Below are 17832 nucleotides of genomic sequence, written 5' to 3'. Positions count from 1 at the left end.
TAATAGTAACTATGAACAAAAAAAATATATAGACTGACATCAATATCACACATAATGAAACTAATCAGTAACTGAGAACCAGTAAATAAATTTATCTGACTGGAATAAAAGATGTGTGTGTGTGTAGTAGTCTAAGGATATATACATACATATGTATGTGTGTATAGTAAGTGTAGGTGTAAGAATATCAATCTTCTGCAATGACTGCTAACCGACATGTCCAGTATAAAATACAATACATCTAATAAACTATATTAAGGTCTTTCTTTACCATTTTGTGAGTGGGGTGGGGTGGGGTGACGGGTGTTTGTATTTATTTATGGCTTAAGGCTTTTGTATAGATTCTATTAAAGAGACCCTAGACTAAATTCAATTATAAACTGGTCAGTTGTATTATGTAGAGGTATTATTTTGTTATCTTTAGCAAACCAATATAGTCTATAAATCTTTTGGTGGATTATTATAAAGTATTGAGTGAGAGAGTTGTGGAATGAACGATGATGATGCTGCAATTGTGTTTGATTGTAATTTTATACACAGATGTATGTTCTTATGTCAGTAGGTATGAGTATGGCACACATTTAGTAAAATGTATTTTATAAACCAGCAAAGTTTGTGTAAATAACAAATTTTTACCCCTGAGACCACAGTGTACTTTTCAAAATGTTCGAGCTACGCTGAATCCGATACTATATTTATACCCAACACCACTATAGTGGGAAGGGTATTATGCGTTTGTGCAGATGTTTGTAACGCCCAAAAATATTAGTCTAACACCCACCTTAAAGTATACCGATCGACTTAGAATCACTTTCTGAGACGATTAAGCGATGTCCGTCCGTCCGTCTGGTCGGCTGGCTGGCTGTCCATGTAAACGCAGAGTACAGGTCGAAATTTTGAAGATATTTCGATGGAATTTGATACATATTATTTTTTCGGCTCAAGGACTATGCCTATTGAAACTGGCTGAAATCGGTCCATTATTTCACCTAGCCCCCATACAAATGTCCTACCGAAAATGGACTTTATCGGTCATAAATGTTTAATTTATAAATGTATCTCCACAAATTCCGCTCGAAATAATTTTTGTATACACAAAATTCATGTCACCAAATTTTGTTACGATCGGTCCATAATTAGTCATAGCTCCCATCACGAAAATCACTTTAACGTGCATAAATCGCTTAAAAATGTTGGTAAACACACAAAATTCAACATAATTAACTTTAATATAGACATAAATCACTCTACCTAATTTCATGGTGATCGGTCCATAATTGGTCATAGCCCCCATATAAGGCTCACTTCCGAAAATCACTCAAAAATATATGTAAATTATTGAAATTTTAAAAGAAAATTTGTTTGTGCTCTTTTACTTAGTGTAGGGTATTATATGGTCGGGCTTGACCGACCATACTTTCTTACTTGTTTTAACTAAAGTTTGATAATACACGGGTCTTCGCTATATTCATGGTATTTTCATTATGAGTGCCAAAAATTGATTTTTTGCTACATTTCGCCTTTAATCTACGGCAAGCTTATAAGTCACAACTTCATGTCATAACTATTAGGGTGTACCAATTTGTAAAAACAAAAAATGTTCGCTATTGTATCATCGATTTTTCGGTAGCTTTGGCATGAAGAAAAAAGTTCTACTACGACATATCAAAAAATACATTTCAAAGCGCCCAAATTTCCATTCTTTGATTTTTTCTTAATTTCTATTTTAAGATTTTTTTAGTAGATAATAAACCAAATCAGATGTTTTAATTTTTTTAAATATTACCTTTCCAAAGTGAAATTATGCGCTAAAAACGATAGCAATAGCATTTTTTCCAAAAAAAAAGGTTTTTCTTGAGGTTTTGGACGAGTTTTTTTTTTACGCTTTACTTTTTAAGATTTTTTTAAAATTTAAAATTGTTTAAATTTATCCTACTCAAGGTAAATTTGTACGTTTAAAATGATGTCTATATAAGTTTTTGGAAAAAAAATTTAGTTTTTTGGGTTTTTAGACGAGTTTTTGTCTCCAAGCCAATTTTATTTTTAAGGCTCTAATCCAATTTTTATGTATTTTCTTTTGTATCTAATAGTTCATTTCTAAAGAAATTCGCACACTAAAGGCGATTGTGACATCAGTTTAAAAAAAAAAAAAATATTTTGGTGGACATTTTTTTTCGGATATCGCCATCGTAACTCTTATATTTAGTGATTTATAAATATAATGTGTTTAATGATTTCACAATACCCCTAGTACCAGAGTCACGAATTTATCGAAGATTTTCTTTTCTTATGAAAATGTTGTGTTTCATTTCAAATAATCGTTGGTGAGACTTACGCTTATGCCTAGATTTATATTTTCTTTTTTAACACCAGCAATACTCCGCCATAATCTTTTCGTTCCATCTGTATTTTTCTGTAAAATCCTAATGGAAACGCACTGAATGCAAAATAGTTTTATAGTTTAGATCCAGGTTGTTCCCTAATATGCAACATTGACGGTTCAGTGTAAACATCGAGTTTGTTTTTGCTTCGAAAATTAGGAATTCTGTACCAACAAAGCGTCATATGGGGGAAGTTATGCTTTATTTCTCACCAAAGCTTATGGTGAATGCATTTCAACGGTTTTAATGTGCAACCAAGGCCAGACCAAAAAATTAAAGACCACGAATTGAAGGCATTTCATAATGAAGATTTTTGTAAAACTCAATATGAGATCACAAAATTACTGGGAGCTACTCAAGCAGCAATTTCAAAATGCAGGGAAATTGGGTACCATACGAATTGTCGGCTTCAATTGAAAGACTATTTTGTATATCCGAAATGATGCTTGAACGCTTTCACTACTTGCGACGACAAATGGATTCATTACGATAATCCAAAGCGTAATAGATCGTAATAGACCGGCCAACTAACCGAATCGACAGCAAAGCCAAATATACGTGGAGTTAAGATAATGCTATATATTTGTTGGGACCAAAAGAGCTACCAAAGCCAAATAATGGCCCGATCTATTATGAGCTGCTGAAATCTGAACAGAACATCTCAGGTAACCTATACCGAACGCAACTGATTCGTTTGAAGCGAGCATTGGCCGGAAGATGCCCAGAATATGCGGCCAGCAGTAAATTTTCATCATGGGAATGCTCGGTCACATGTTGCATAGTCCAGACCGTACCCTGTCCGACTACTATTTATTTCGCTCTTTCTGGGATACGCTTCAATTTGTAAAATAGTTCTCATATTAGATTGATTCGTTCTAGCAATCAAAAGGTGAGAAGAATTGCAATCCACATGTTTCCAAAAACATATGGATTGCAATACAATTTATATTGTAAAAATGTTTCAAAATGAAACCTTAAAATTTTAAAAATCCCACATTTTTAAATCATGCACCAATGGCCCACCATGTAGCCATTTAAAATTTTAAATTTGAACCGTCTATTAAAAAAAGTATTGATTATTTTTTTCAAATTTCTGGTTTTATTGGAAAGTTTTAACTTTGTCATTTAAAAATGGAACACAGAATACCATGACTGGCTCGGCAGTACCTTATCCGATCAACCCAATTTTTCAGTACACTTTCGATTGTTTCGGTTCGAATCTTTTCAATGGCAAATTCGATTTCATGTTTCAACGCTTTAGTTGTATCTGGATGGTTTGAGTAACATTAATTATTAATGACTTCCCACAGAAAATAATCCAAAGGGTTCAAGTCACAGCTCAGAGGTGGCCAATTGAATTCCGGCTGATTATTCGATTTTCAAAAACAGTGCATAAAATATCGATGGCTACGTTGGCTGTATGTCATTCTCTTGAATTTTTGGAAAAAACAATTCGTTGAGCATCGCACGGTAATAGCAGTTTCTTGCTCATTTTCGAAGATAAATGTTTAGTTCCTGAGAACGATGACGAGAAAGTACATGAGTTGGTTTGTCCAATAACGATCCATTTTCATGAACACGCTTCACAAATTGAAGGCCGATCTCTTCTTCAAAATTGTCCACATAAATTTCTTACGGTTTGGGTCAAAGACTCATTACTTTGGAAGTCAGTTATTTCCCATTTCGCAAATGTCGGACATAAACCTGAAAATAAACAAGTAAGAGAGCTATATTCGGCTGTGCCGAATCTTATATACCCTTCACCATATTATACTTAAAAATATAATTTTTTTTAATATTTTTATTTAAATAAAATTAATATTTTTTTTAATTGTTTTTAAACTTTTTTTTCCAAATTTATTTTTTAATTTTTTAAAAATTTTTTTTTATTTAAAAAAAAAAAAAATTTGGAAAATGGTATAAAAAATTCAAAGTAATAATCGGTAATTCAAATTTAAAATTTTAAATGGCCCAATCTTTATATTAATTGATTTGTTGGGATCCTGTGTAGGTCGTGAACATCTCAGAGACGATATATCTAAGTGAAAAAGTATGACTACAATGTTCTTATAAATTCGCAGTAAAATTAAGGCAAAATGTAGCGAAAAAATTTAGATGTTTGCATTTATAGCTTAAATATTATGAATATAGCGAAAAACTTAGTTTTTATAAGCTTTATGTTAAGATATCTCAAGAAAGAACAAGATATGACAGACTATATCTTGAAGCCAATATGTAGTATTTTCAAACAACTGAAAATTAATTCGCGCTGTTATAAAGTCTCAAATATGGTGCAAAGTCTCGAATATGATGCAAATGGATTTATGTTAAGATATCTCGTAAACCTGATCTGATGAAGAATAGCAACTCAAGCCATCAAAAAAAATATACTCAAGTCTCTGGATTTCGAATGTATTAAAATTTTGTAGGCCTGTTTACTTAGAAAGTATTTCTGATTTAAATTGTTTGTCATGATATTCTCTCACTTTAAATTATTGATTGAATTTTAATATTTGCTATATTTTTAACACTTCGGTGCTGCAAATTTAACTGGGACATTATTAAGCCATTCATTAAAACCCAAACAAATGCCCAGTTATTGTTATTTACTCGTAGTATTACTACAACATTAATGTGGTCTTTATAATGTCTATATATTACTTCAGCTAAATTTTTGTTGAAATAAATACGAGTATATATGTATCTCAGTGTGCAGCTTCTACGTAGGTGTTGTGCTCAAGATATGATGATGCATGGCTATATAGATGCAGGTTAACAAATTCGATCATCAATTCTGCCAATTACATTATTATTTACGAATGAGCACATACACACACAAAAATAACTTACTAAATTTTGTTAGCAGATAAATGTACCCTAGTAAATACATAAATATAACAATACATTTTGTATTGTGTGCACAGGTAAAGTATACTTTTGGCAGGTGTTGAATTGTGTGTGCTACCAACTAATTAAGCTTATTCATGCATTTCAATTCACAAGTGGCTCTTCTCTGGTATTTATAAAATAATAATAACCATTTTTAAACTGACAGAAAATGTTTTGAAAACTTGCAATTTAAAAATGCTTGTTTTTTTGTGTACAACATACATATTATATCTGCTGTGGAAATATGTTCTAAATTGTATAGTTTGACTCTGGAGTATCTGTATCGCTTAGAAATTGGCATGTTATATAAATAGTTACTAACTGAAAGTTGTGCAATTCTCTAGTACATACATATTTATATTTATTTACATAAGGGTAGCCCAAATAAGTTTATCCAACTCACTAAATACTGATGGCAGTACAAAAATTTTGAGAAATACTAACAAACTAAACATCTATTTTATCTCATTCATAGAAACGGTACCATTCTAATATACTCGTAATGTGTAGTTCCACAATTGTGAAAGTAACATCATCAGTTACTGGCAATGGCAATTGAATATTTGTTAAAGTTACATATGTATATATCGCTGGCTTAACATGCAAAGGCTCTAAGTCCATTTTTTTTAGAAATTGAGATTTTAATGCAGTAAAGTGCAATAAGTAAAAATACATTGATTACAAAGAAAAAAATTGGAATTATCTCGCTTTTTGTTGTTGTTTTGTAGTGATAAGCAAAAGCGCTTAGTCCAATTTATTTCAAGACAAGGCTCTAAGTCCCTATAAAAAGTACAGTTTAACCATTTCTGTCAAATAGTTCAATGCCATATATTAAAACAAGTAAGAAAAAGTGGTCGGTCAATCCCAACCATTTAATACCCTACACTAAGTAAATGAGAAATATTATTTTTCTTTTAAAATTTCAATAATTTATTTTCGGAAGAAGGTCTTTTTTAGGAGCTATGACTAATTATGGGCCGATCGCCATGAAAGTTATTTGCGTTGGATTTTATGTGTATACCTATATTTTTAAGAGATTTTTGGAAGCGGGCCTTATATGGGCGCTATGACTAATATAGACCGATATAGACATGAAATTAGGGGTAATAATGGACCAATTGCAGCCAGTTTCAATATGCTTCGTCCTTGGGCCTAAAAAAGTGTACGTACCATATTTTATCGAAATATCTTCAAAATTAATCGACTCATAAAGTGATTCTGAGTCTATCGGTATAATTTAAGGTGGGTGTTAGACTCTTATTTTTGGGCGTTACAAACATCTACACACAAATTTTTAAAAATTTTTTATTTTTTTTTTTCAACATTTTTTTTTTTTTTTTGTTTTTTGAAATTGTTAGTGAAGAACAAGTAGGTGAGCTATATTTGGCTGTTCCGAATCGTATATACGCTTTTTAAAAAAGTTTTTTTCAATTTTTTTTTTAATTTTTTTAAAAAAATACAAAAAAGAATTTATTGGAAAAAACAATTGTTTGATGAAAAAAAAAATCGGGTAAAGATATATTTTTCCCGTTTTTGACCCATTGTAGGTCCAACTTACTATAGCCTTATATACATCTTTGCAATGGACTTTGAAATATCTATCATTAGATACTCATATTGTCTATATTAATGACTTAGTAATACAGATATAGATCAAAAATAGGTAAAAAATTTAGGTTGTCCTGGTATTTTCCTTATATCTCAGCCATTTGTGGTGCGATGTTGTCAATTTTTAACAGTAACTGAGCCGAAAGAATTCCCGATATATTGATGTATGAATCATGTATGTAAGTTATTTAGGGGCTACGGAAAGTTTATTTAAACATACAGACTGACAGACGAACATACGGACATGGCTATATCGACTTCGCTATCTATAAGGATCCAGAATATATATACTTTGTGGGGTCGCAAATGAAAAATGTAGAAATTACAAACTGAATGACAGAGAAAATAGATTCGTAGTGGCAACCGAATTTGTTGCCAATCGAATCATTCGGTTGCACATATAGAATTTTTCGGTTCTAGCAACAGAAAATCAGTTAATAAGGACGAATTTCGGTTGTAGCAACCAAAATTTTGTTACCCCTTCTAAAATTTTGGATCCAGAACTGTAAAGTTCGGTCATCAAGGCAGGTCATCGGTTGCCACTACGAATCTGTTTTCTCTATGTTCCCTTGCCAATCATGATGAAGGGTATAAAAAGTAGTAAATAAGAAATGAAAGACAAGTTCTAAGAAAAAGAAATTGCGTTTACAGTTTTTTTTCTCTCCTGTAAAATTTTTAAATATGGACTTAGAGCCTTTGCAAGTTAAGCCATCTATATGTATTGTAATAGAAAGACATAGCAAAAAATATAAAAAAATAAATACATCGATATAGAGAGTTGATCAACAGGAGTATCAGGATTTCTAAACTGCGAATTAACAGTGGTAAAGCTATTTTGCGGTATAGAAGCAGTTGCTGTATGAGTATTTGGCTTCTAGCAGAGTCAATATGACTTCATATCCATAAAAACAGAAATAGGTTAACAGTTGAGAAAAATCAAAAAAAAAAAAACAATTTATATTTGAAATTGTCATATAGATTTACCCTAAAGATATTTTCAGGAAAACATTTTTTTACCGCAATCTTATAAATAATTACAGTAACTATAATATTGTAAAAAAACATGTAAAAATATTGAAATGGTTACAGTAAAAATGTACTGAGGGTGCAAGCAAATTTTGTATGATATCTTACGATTGATTGTTTGTAGCAAAGCAACCATCCGAGTCCCTGTACTTATTTAATTTTTTTTCTACCACTGTCTCTAACATTAAAAACAAAATTCTTAAACGTTCATCCATCGAAAAGCTTCAACTTTAACATATACTGTAGTCAGGAATGTATGTATATGTAATAGCAATTCTGCAGCAGACAAATAAATAAATGTTTATAAACGTACTTCCGTTACAAAATTCTATAGATTTTATTCCCCTGCCAGACAAATACACAAAATTACAACAAAGAACCAAACAATTTTGCAATCAGAGATGGCTTCTTTAGAGTTTAGTAGAAATACATAAAAATATTATTTTATATTGAAAAGGAATACCGAAAAAAGGGAAACGGAAATTTGTGAATCAATCAATGTGAACAAGAATTGAGAAAAAAAAATATTGAAATAAAAATAATAAAGAAAATAAGAATGTAGTATATTCTGCCAAGAACAACGGAATGACGTAATACAAATAATGAAAAATTACTTAAATAGATATTGATATTTAAAGAATAAAAGACTAATTAAAGAAACTAAATATGTAGTAACTTATTGAATTTTAGAACAAAATATATGAAATAAGTAGTAAAAAATTAAACCAAATTTACATATCTATAATATATATAACAGAATAAATAACTGGGCAATAAAAAATATGCCTTTAAAGTGTAAAAAATATGCACTTTAAAATAGTTTATAATCCAAAGTTATACTAAAAAATAAATAATACTCTGGACCCATAAGTTAAAGTTGGTTATTTAGGATAAAATTTCGATTTTAGTGACTTTTGCATCACATGAACATATTTTGATCCAATTCAGTATAACAGGTTTTTTAATAAGAACATAATAACCCAGGAAAAATATGCATCCTAAATGCCTCATTTTGCAGACACAGAAGCCGCATTGCAAAATCATTTCAATCTTACTAGGAGTGCCATTGCGAGCCAAGACCTTGCATACTAGATGGCTGTGAGGAGGTCTATTTATGATGGGCTGTAAGGAAATTTTATTATATTATACCCAAACTTATTTATACCCTTCGTGAGAATAAGTTTGTCATTCCGTTTGTAATTTCCACAATATCATTTTCCGATCCTATAAAGTATACATATTCTGGATTCTTATAGATAGCGGAGTCGATTAAGCCATGTCCGTCTGTATGTTGAAATCAACTTTCCGAAGCCCTCAAATAACTTATATACACAATTTATACATCAATATCTCCGGAATTCGTCCGGCTCGGTTACAATTTAAAATCGAAAAAATCGGTCCACAAATGGCTGAGATATATGGAAAAAGCCAGGACAACCTCGATTTTTGACCTATTTTGTACCTATATCTGGATTACTAAGTCATTAACATAGACAATATACGGATATACGGATACGTAAAGACAGATATTTCAAAGACCTTTGCAACGACGTATATAAGACCATAGTAAGTTGGACATACAATGAGTCAAAATCGGAAAAAAATATTTTTTAACCCGAATTTTTTTTCACCAAAGTTTTTTTTTTCGCTAAATATTAAACAAATATAAAAGTATGGTCGGTCAGTGCCCTACACCAAGCAAATGAGCAAACACATTTTTCTCTTAAAATATCAATAATTTTATTCGTGAGTGATTTTCGGAAGTGGGCCTTATATGGGAGCTATGACTAATTATGGACCTATCACCATGAAATTAGGTCTTATGATTTATGTTTATATAAAAGTTATTTATGCTGAATTTTGTGTGTATACCAACATTTTTAAGAGATTTATGCTCGTTAAAGTGATTTTCGGAAGCGGGTCTATATGGGAGCCACGACTAATTATGGACCGATCGTAACAAAATTTGGGGACATGAATTTCGTGTATACAAAACTTATTTGGAGCGAAACTTGTGGAGATACATGTAAACATTAAACAGTTATGACCGATAAAGTCCAATTTCGGGAGGATTAGTAAGCTTGGTCCTTGTGCCGAATGAATTATATGTAGCAAATTTGATCGAAATATCTTCAAAATTGCGATCTGTACTTTGCGCACAAGGTTTACACGGACAGCCAGCCAGACGGACGGACAGACATATTTTAATCAACTCAGCAAGTAATTCTAAGTCGATCGGTGAGTGTTAGACCAATATTTTTGGGTGTTACAAACATCTGCACAAACGCATTGTACCCTCCCCACTATGGTGGTGTAGGGTATAAAAATTGAAAAAACGAAAAAAAAAATTTTAAATTTAAAAAAAACAACTCGAAAATTTTTTTTTACAAAAAATTAAAAAAACAACTTTGGAAAAAAAATAAATATTTAAAATTTTTATTTTGAAGTATAAGATTCGGCACAGCCGAATATGGCGCTCTTACTTGTTTTTTTTTCGAATAGAACAGTAGTAGATGTTACCAAACTTAGCTACTCGTACAAACTGTAACAACACAAATTTACTAAAATGTTTTCAGTTTACTTATACAGTTCAGTTAAGCCAACTCTAGATTAATGTATGAGTCTGCATTTTAAGGTTTTCTACATTTTTCGCTACTCCTCAATTCAGTTTGCTCTATTATGGTAGTTGTAAGCAATTTTCAAGTGGATTTATTACACAAAAAAAATAAAACTATTTTCCCTAATTTTTATTTTTCTAAATAAATATTATATATGCTACTACATAACTATACATAGATTCTTACGTATACATTCTACATTTACTAGAAGCAAGTTAAATGTACGTTGAGGTTATTTAGTTTAAAGTTCATGATCTCATGCAAAAGTCTACTCTTGCCATACTGTATGCTTTTGCAGCATAACATATTTTTTTTAAAAAAAAAAACTAAAAAAAAAAATATATGCTCAAATAAGTTGCAACATTTTTCTATATCAATTTATTTGCAGTTAGATAAATACAAGAACATAAAAAATTGTTACATTTTTTGAAGCAAAAGGAAAAAGAAAATATTTATTTACAAATATATAGTTTTCAATATTTTACTTAAACCAAATATTTATATGCAGTATGGATGATGGCTTTACTTAAAGTTGAATGTTTTGTGTTGTGCTGCAATCAAATAGATTTTGAAATCTACTAGTAAGTTTGTACAATAAATATTTATTTGATATTTATTTGCAGAACTAAAGTTAAAGTTGATAAAAAAATAAATGTTTACATCTGGTATTTATTTGGTAGAAAATTATATAAAATGTTTTTTAGTTTTTTTTTTTTAACAAAAAAAATCTAAATTGAGGATTTTATTTGTATTGAGTTTCTGGTATTAATAACAATTTGATGAAAGAAAGATAATATGTTGAAAAATATTGTTTGAAATAGAAAAAAAAAAACAAACTGAATCGAAAGCAAATTAAATAAAACTTTTCAATAGAACTTTTCAATAGAAAAAGACTATTATACACAAAATTTTCTATAGAATATACTGTTACACAAAATCGTCTATAGCAAATACTGTTATACACAAAATTATCTTTAGAAAATTCTATTCTACACAAAATTATCTTTAGAAAATTCTGTTATACACAAAATCATCTACAGGAAATTCTATTTTACACAAAATTTTGTATAGAAAATTCTTTTATACACAAAATTTTGTATAAAAAGTTCTGTTATACACAATATTTTCTATAATTTCTGTTATACACAAAATTTTCTTTAGAAAATTCTGTTATACACAAAATTTTCTTTAGAAAATTCTGTTATACACAAAATTTTCTTTAGAAAATTCTGTTATACACAAAATTTTCTTTAGAAAATTCTGTTATACACAAAATTTTCTTTAGAAAATTCTGTTATACACAAAATTTTCTTTAGAAAATTCTGTTATACACAAAATTTTCTTTAGAAAATTCTGTTATACACAAAATTTTCTTTAGAAAATTCTGTTATACATAATATTTTCTATAGAAAATTCTGTTATACACAAAATTTTCTTTAGAAAATTCTGTTATACACAAAATTTTCTTTAGAAAATTCTGTTATACACAAAATTTTCTTTAGAAAATTCAGTTATACACAAAATTTTCTTTAGAAAATTCAGTTATACACAAAATTTTCTTTAGAAAATTCTGTTATACACAAAATTTTCTTTAGAAAATTCTGTTATACACAAAATTTTCTTTAGAAAATTCTGTTATACACAAAATTTTCTTTAGAAAATTCTGTTATACACAAAATTTTCTTTAGAAAATTCTGTTATACACAAAATTTTCTTTAGAAAATTCTGTTGTACATAAACTTTTCTATAGAAACTTCTTTTATACATAAAATTGTCTATAGAAAATTCTGTTGTACACAAAATTTTCGATGGAAAAAACTCCAACTTTGAAATCTCCAATTAAACGGTATTAAAGTTGTTACAAACTTCTATTCTTGGGTGTTGCTTCTTTGCAATGAGTGGCGAAAATAAAAAAAAAAACATGTAAGAGAGCTATGTTCGTACCGAATCTTATATACCCTTTACCAAATTAGACTTAAAAATATTTTTTTTTTAAATATATTTATTTAAACAAAATTAATTTAAAATTTTCTTTTTTTTTAAATTTTTTTAAAAAAGTTTTTTTTTTAAATCTTTTTTTTGGAAAAATAATTTATGACAAAAAAAATTGTTTGAAGAAAAAAAAATTCGGGTTAAAAAATATTTTTTCCGATTTTGACCCATTGAAGGTCCAACTAACCTTATATACATCGCTGTAATGGACTTTAAAATATCTGTCATCCATATTGTCTATATTAATGACTTAAGTTAGGGTCACACATGACAAATATTTGCTCAAAAAAGCGTAACCACTTTTTTTAGCACAAATTTGTTTGACGTTTTTACTCTTACAAGTGTTTTGTAAGATCAAACAGCATCAAATAAAACTAAATTGTTTGTTTTGAATCATCCTAAAATAAGTTTTTCAAATAAATAAAATAATTCAAATATATTTTATTTAGTGGATACGTTTTTTTCGTCAAATAATTACAAAATCTTTAGTAATCCAGATATAGATCAAAAATCTAGGTTGTCCCGGTTCTTTCCTTATGTCTCAGCCATTTGTGGGCCGATTTTATTGATTTTAAATAGAAACCAAGCCGGAAGAATTCCCGATATATTGATATATGAATCATGTTTGTAAGTTATTTGTGGGCTACAGAAAGTTGATTTCAACATACAGATGGACAGATGGATATGGCTATATCTACATCGCTATCTATAACGATCCAGAATATATATACTTTTTGGGGTCGCAAATAAAAAATGTAGAAATTACAAATGGAATGACAAACTTATATATGTATATACCCTTGTAAAAAAACTAAGAAAATTAAATTCATACGACATAAACGGAAATGCTTATATCGAATACTGAAAATAACTTGAAAATTTCAAATGATTTGAGGGAGTACGGTCATATCAAATTTTACATCCCTGCTTATGACAAAATTTTAATATGCGCCTAGTAATATGCAACACATGTCAGGCAAAATATTAAACGTTTTATAAACTACTCTCTTCATTATTAAAGTGTTACTCAAATATTGTGCTCAACTACTGCAGATGTTTTTTCTTCTTTATGCTGTTAAACAGACACTTCACTACTACAGTTTGTATTTGACACCGCACAGTGGTTTAAAAATAATTCATTTTAAAATTAGACCTTTAAAATTAAGTTAGTTAATTTGGATTCTCTGCTGGGTTCAGTCAAATATTTTAAATGATTTTCATAGAACTAAGCCTTGAACCATATATGACAACTAGATAGGTAACTGAGAGCCAAAAACCCAAGTCTATTATCAAAAACCTAATCCATAAGAATGTTGTGGCAACTATTTTGTTTTTGTATCACCCATATGTGTAAAACGGGAGTAAGTTTTTTAATATTTTTTATTGTCATTTCTCTTTCCTTCTTTGTATTTATTCTATGCCCGGAATCATAGTTTAGAACTAGAGGCGCAACAACATCAAAATACATTGATTTACATATATTTTGTTTTTGCAAGACTTAGGTTTTTTATATCTTAGTAAAGCTTCTATGTATATTTTATTATATGCTCAATTTTAAAGGGAACATGAGTTCCATCTGCTTACTTCCTACAATTTTTTTATAGAAAAATTATAATTGACAATTGGAGAGCTTTGTTTATCAACCCATCAGTTACAAATTTTCCCACTTCCTCTCAAATTCACCAAAAATATATAATAAATTAAGATATTACCATTTATTTTCCAAAATATGTCCTTTTAAAACCACTGTACTCCTTAAGAATATGTACAATATGCAAGAGTTATGTATTTGTTATTTATAATGAAAAATAAATGTTTAAGTTTTTTTATAACAAACCAAATACCTATAAATCATAAGAAAGTGTCAAAAAGGTGTGCTGGCAGTAAAACATTAATCTTCTTGTAGTAAACTTCAATGCTGTTTTATAGTTTTTTTCTCAGCCATGCATACAGATATTTTCTTTCACTTTTTTTGCTTACACTACTGTCTACTTTTTCATTTTAAAAAGTTTACTTGGAATGAAAGAAAAAAAAAAGAAAAATAAGACTTTATAGGTAAATGATTGCAGTGCAGCTGAAAAAATATAAGGAATTGAATTGTATTGCAAGGGTAAAAAAGGATGAAAACAAACAGTATTTGAATATGCAAATAAAATGAAGGAAAGAATGGCAAAAAAGATTCCCACTCATACATACGACAATATTTTGGCAGCAAATATTATTTTTCTTTTGGTCTCAGCTGTTGATATTTCAAATGCTAATGGAAAATTGAACTGGGGAATTAATCGCAACAGTAGTATAGAGACAAGAGGCTTAAGCAATGTAAATTTTGTAGTTTTATATACATACATATGTATAGAGTATCATTACTTTTCAGGCAAATATTGGGAATGTATGCAAAGACAAATGGAATCATATATGTATGTATGTGGAATTAGGCTATGTTGGTTTTAAGGAAAAGACGTTACGATGAAGAAAAAACTTTAAAAAAAATTGTTGCGAATAAATAGGTCAAATACTAATAGCCTTGGCTTAATTATGAAAAATATTTGTTTCCATTTGTAATATTATACCGAATAATATAATTTTTAACACATGTAAATGTAAAATCATGTAAATGTAAAATCAGGTTTAATATTTGTTTTATATGTTTCATTATAATATTTGTAAAAAGAATTTAAGACAAAAAAAAATTTTTTTGATGAAAAAAACTCGAGTTAAAATATATTTTGACCCATTGTATGTCCAACTTACTATAGCCTTATATACATCGTTGCAATGGACTTTGAAATATCTAGCATTATATATCCATATTATTTATATTAATGACTTAGTAATCCAGATGTAGATCAAAAATAGGGAAAAAATCGGGGTTGTCCCGGTTTTTTCCTTAAATCTCAGTCATATATGGGCAGATTTTGACGATTTTAAATAGCAACCGAGCCGGAAGAATTCCCGATATATTCAATCATGTATGTAAGTTATTTTGGGACTACGAAAGTTAATTTCAACATACAGACGGACATGGCTATATCGATTTCGCTATCTATAACGATCCAGAATATATATACTTTGTGGGGTCGCAAATGAAAAATGTAGAAATTACAAACAGAATGACAAACTTATATGTAACCTTGTCACTCATGGCGAAGGGTATAAAAATATTGACAATATGACTTTCGCAGTAGTAATTCAATGACGTTTCTTTCTGAACAGTGGCGTCAGTCAATACACCACATGGGAAAGAGTAAGGTAGTCGCACTCGATATTTCAAAATCGTTTGACAGAGAACGAAATTGATCTCGTTCAGCGTTGGTTTAGAATGTTCTCATTTAATTTCTAGTTTCCTTCGTTTAGTAATGGATGGGTTTTGTTTCGAGAACATCATATAAAACTTTGGAGTCCCCCAGGGCTCTATTATTTCTGCTTCCCTCGCTTCAATTCCAATTTATTCGTTCAAGAATTACAGTAATATCTGTCACTCATTTTCATTTGATCATATACCAAGTCTTTCTGAGATTAAGTTTCCAACAATGAATATAAATGACTCAATAAAGCGTGACTTTACAACAATCTCGAGATAACTCCGGACACTTATAACTCAGTGTAGCCTATGACACACAAACGACTTGAGATTTTATCACAATCATGACTTTGTATGGGTAATGAAATTTTTGGAGTTTTAGATAACCTTTCGATTTTAGGTACAAGAGCGCAGTGTGACACTCGTTTTGGAATCGTCATATATCAGATGTTTCGATATAAACTTTTAGGTGCTTGGGTTTCTTGAAACATTGTAGGGCAAGTTCTCCCCTTCGAACCTACTTCGTATATACACTAGCTTCATTCGTCCTAAAATGGAATATAATTCCCACATGTGGGTCGGAACTGCAAGGTCTGGTATAGAGCTGCTTGACTTGGTTAAAAAAATGTTACTAAGTTTATTGATGCTTTACAACAGAGTTAACCAAACTCACACAACAATACATTTGCTGCGTAATGTAGTATTACGATGTGTGTACACTGAACCAAATTTCTTATGAAAATATCAGTTAATCTTTTTATTCAATAGCAACGATATTTGTGCACAAAATTTCTGTACAAAGAAACTAGAGTTGCTAGAAGAAACTAATGACACCATCGTAATCGTGTCTTGCCCTGTATTATCATTGACTTTTTCAACATTCTTCTATATAAGTAGTTTGCACTTTACTTCTGTTTTAATTTGTAGAAGTATCTTAGAAATACTACTTCAATATTTTTAATTAAAAATCTATGTTAAGAATTGATAAAAATTCCTATTATTTTTTTTCTAATTTATTAGATTTTTTTCTTATAATTTTCCTTTAACATGAATACATTACATATAGGAATATTTGAACTTATTATAAAAATTGAAGAGATGCTTTTACATTTGCTTGCTACTTTTAAAATATTTTATTGATATTGAAAATGGAAACTAATATAAAAATGTTACTTCATAGATATGTGTATACATATGAACATAAATAACAAAAAGATAGATTTATTTACTAGTATAAGTTTTTATAAATATGTATGTAGTACATACCCAGCAGTTAAGCAAGTAGTAAATGTATGTTTTAAAGAGAGCAGCTGTAAATAATGTCCAATCACTTGGCAAACTGCAATTGATATATTTTGAGTCATTTGACATGTATGTGCTGATTTCAGAACAAAGAGAAGTCAACTGGTTAATTTATACATCCCAGGTAATCTACCATGAAGTCAATTGTCACATAAGTGTTGCTAGGTAATCTAGAGTGTAGTCACTTTAAAAGTTCAGGTAGCAAGTAAAGTAACCGGTGTGTGAATCCAATGTATAGACCAACTATGAAACAGTCTCATTGTAATCCAAAAAAGTGAATTGACCTTCTGCTTAGTACATTCACATGTTAACATAGATAGTTATATAACTAGTTGTCATCCTAAATTATAAGGAAAATCCCTAGTTTGAGACAATCTCCTAGAACTGCTGGATAAATATAAATTTATATTAAACTATATATCTGTAGTTTTTGCAAATACATATGCACACTTGTGTAGATATTAACAAATGTATGTATGCATGAAAATCTACATTTCAATTATTATGCAAATACTAGTTACTATTTTAATGAATAAATGTAAAATTAAAAATAAAGCAAATATTTTGTATAATGATACTTTTCAAATGAAAATGTATGCATGTATAATTTGTGATATACCAAGCCAAATGATTGTAGATTCATTTGTTAAAAAAATATAAAAACCAAATTTAAATTGGCAACTTCCAAATGAAAACACTGCCCACAGGGTAG

The sequence above is a fragment of the Calliphora vicina genome, chromosome 2, assembly GCF_958450345.1.
Source record: "Calliphora vicina chromosome 2, idCalVici1.1, whole genome shotgun sequence".
Classification (NCBI taxonomy): domain Eukaryota; kingdom Metazoa; phylum Arthropoda; class Insecta; order Diptera; family Calliphoridae; genus Calliphora; species Calliphora vicina.
This window is presented reverse-complemented; position numbering follows the sequence as displayed.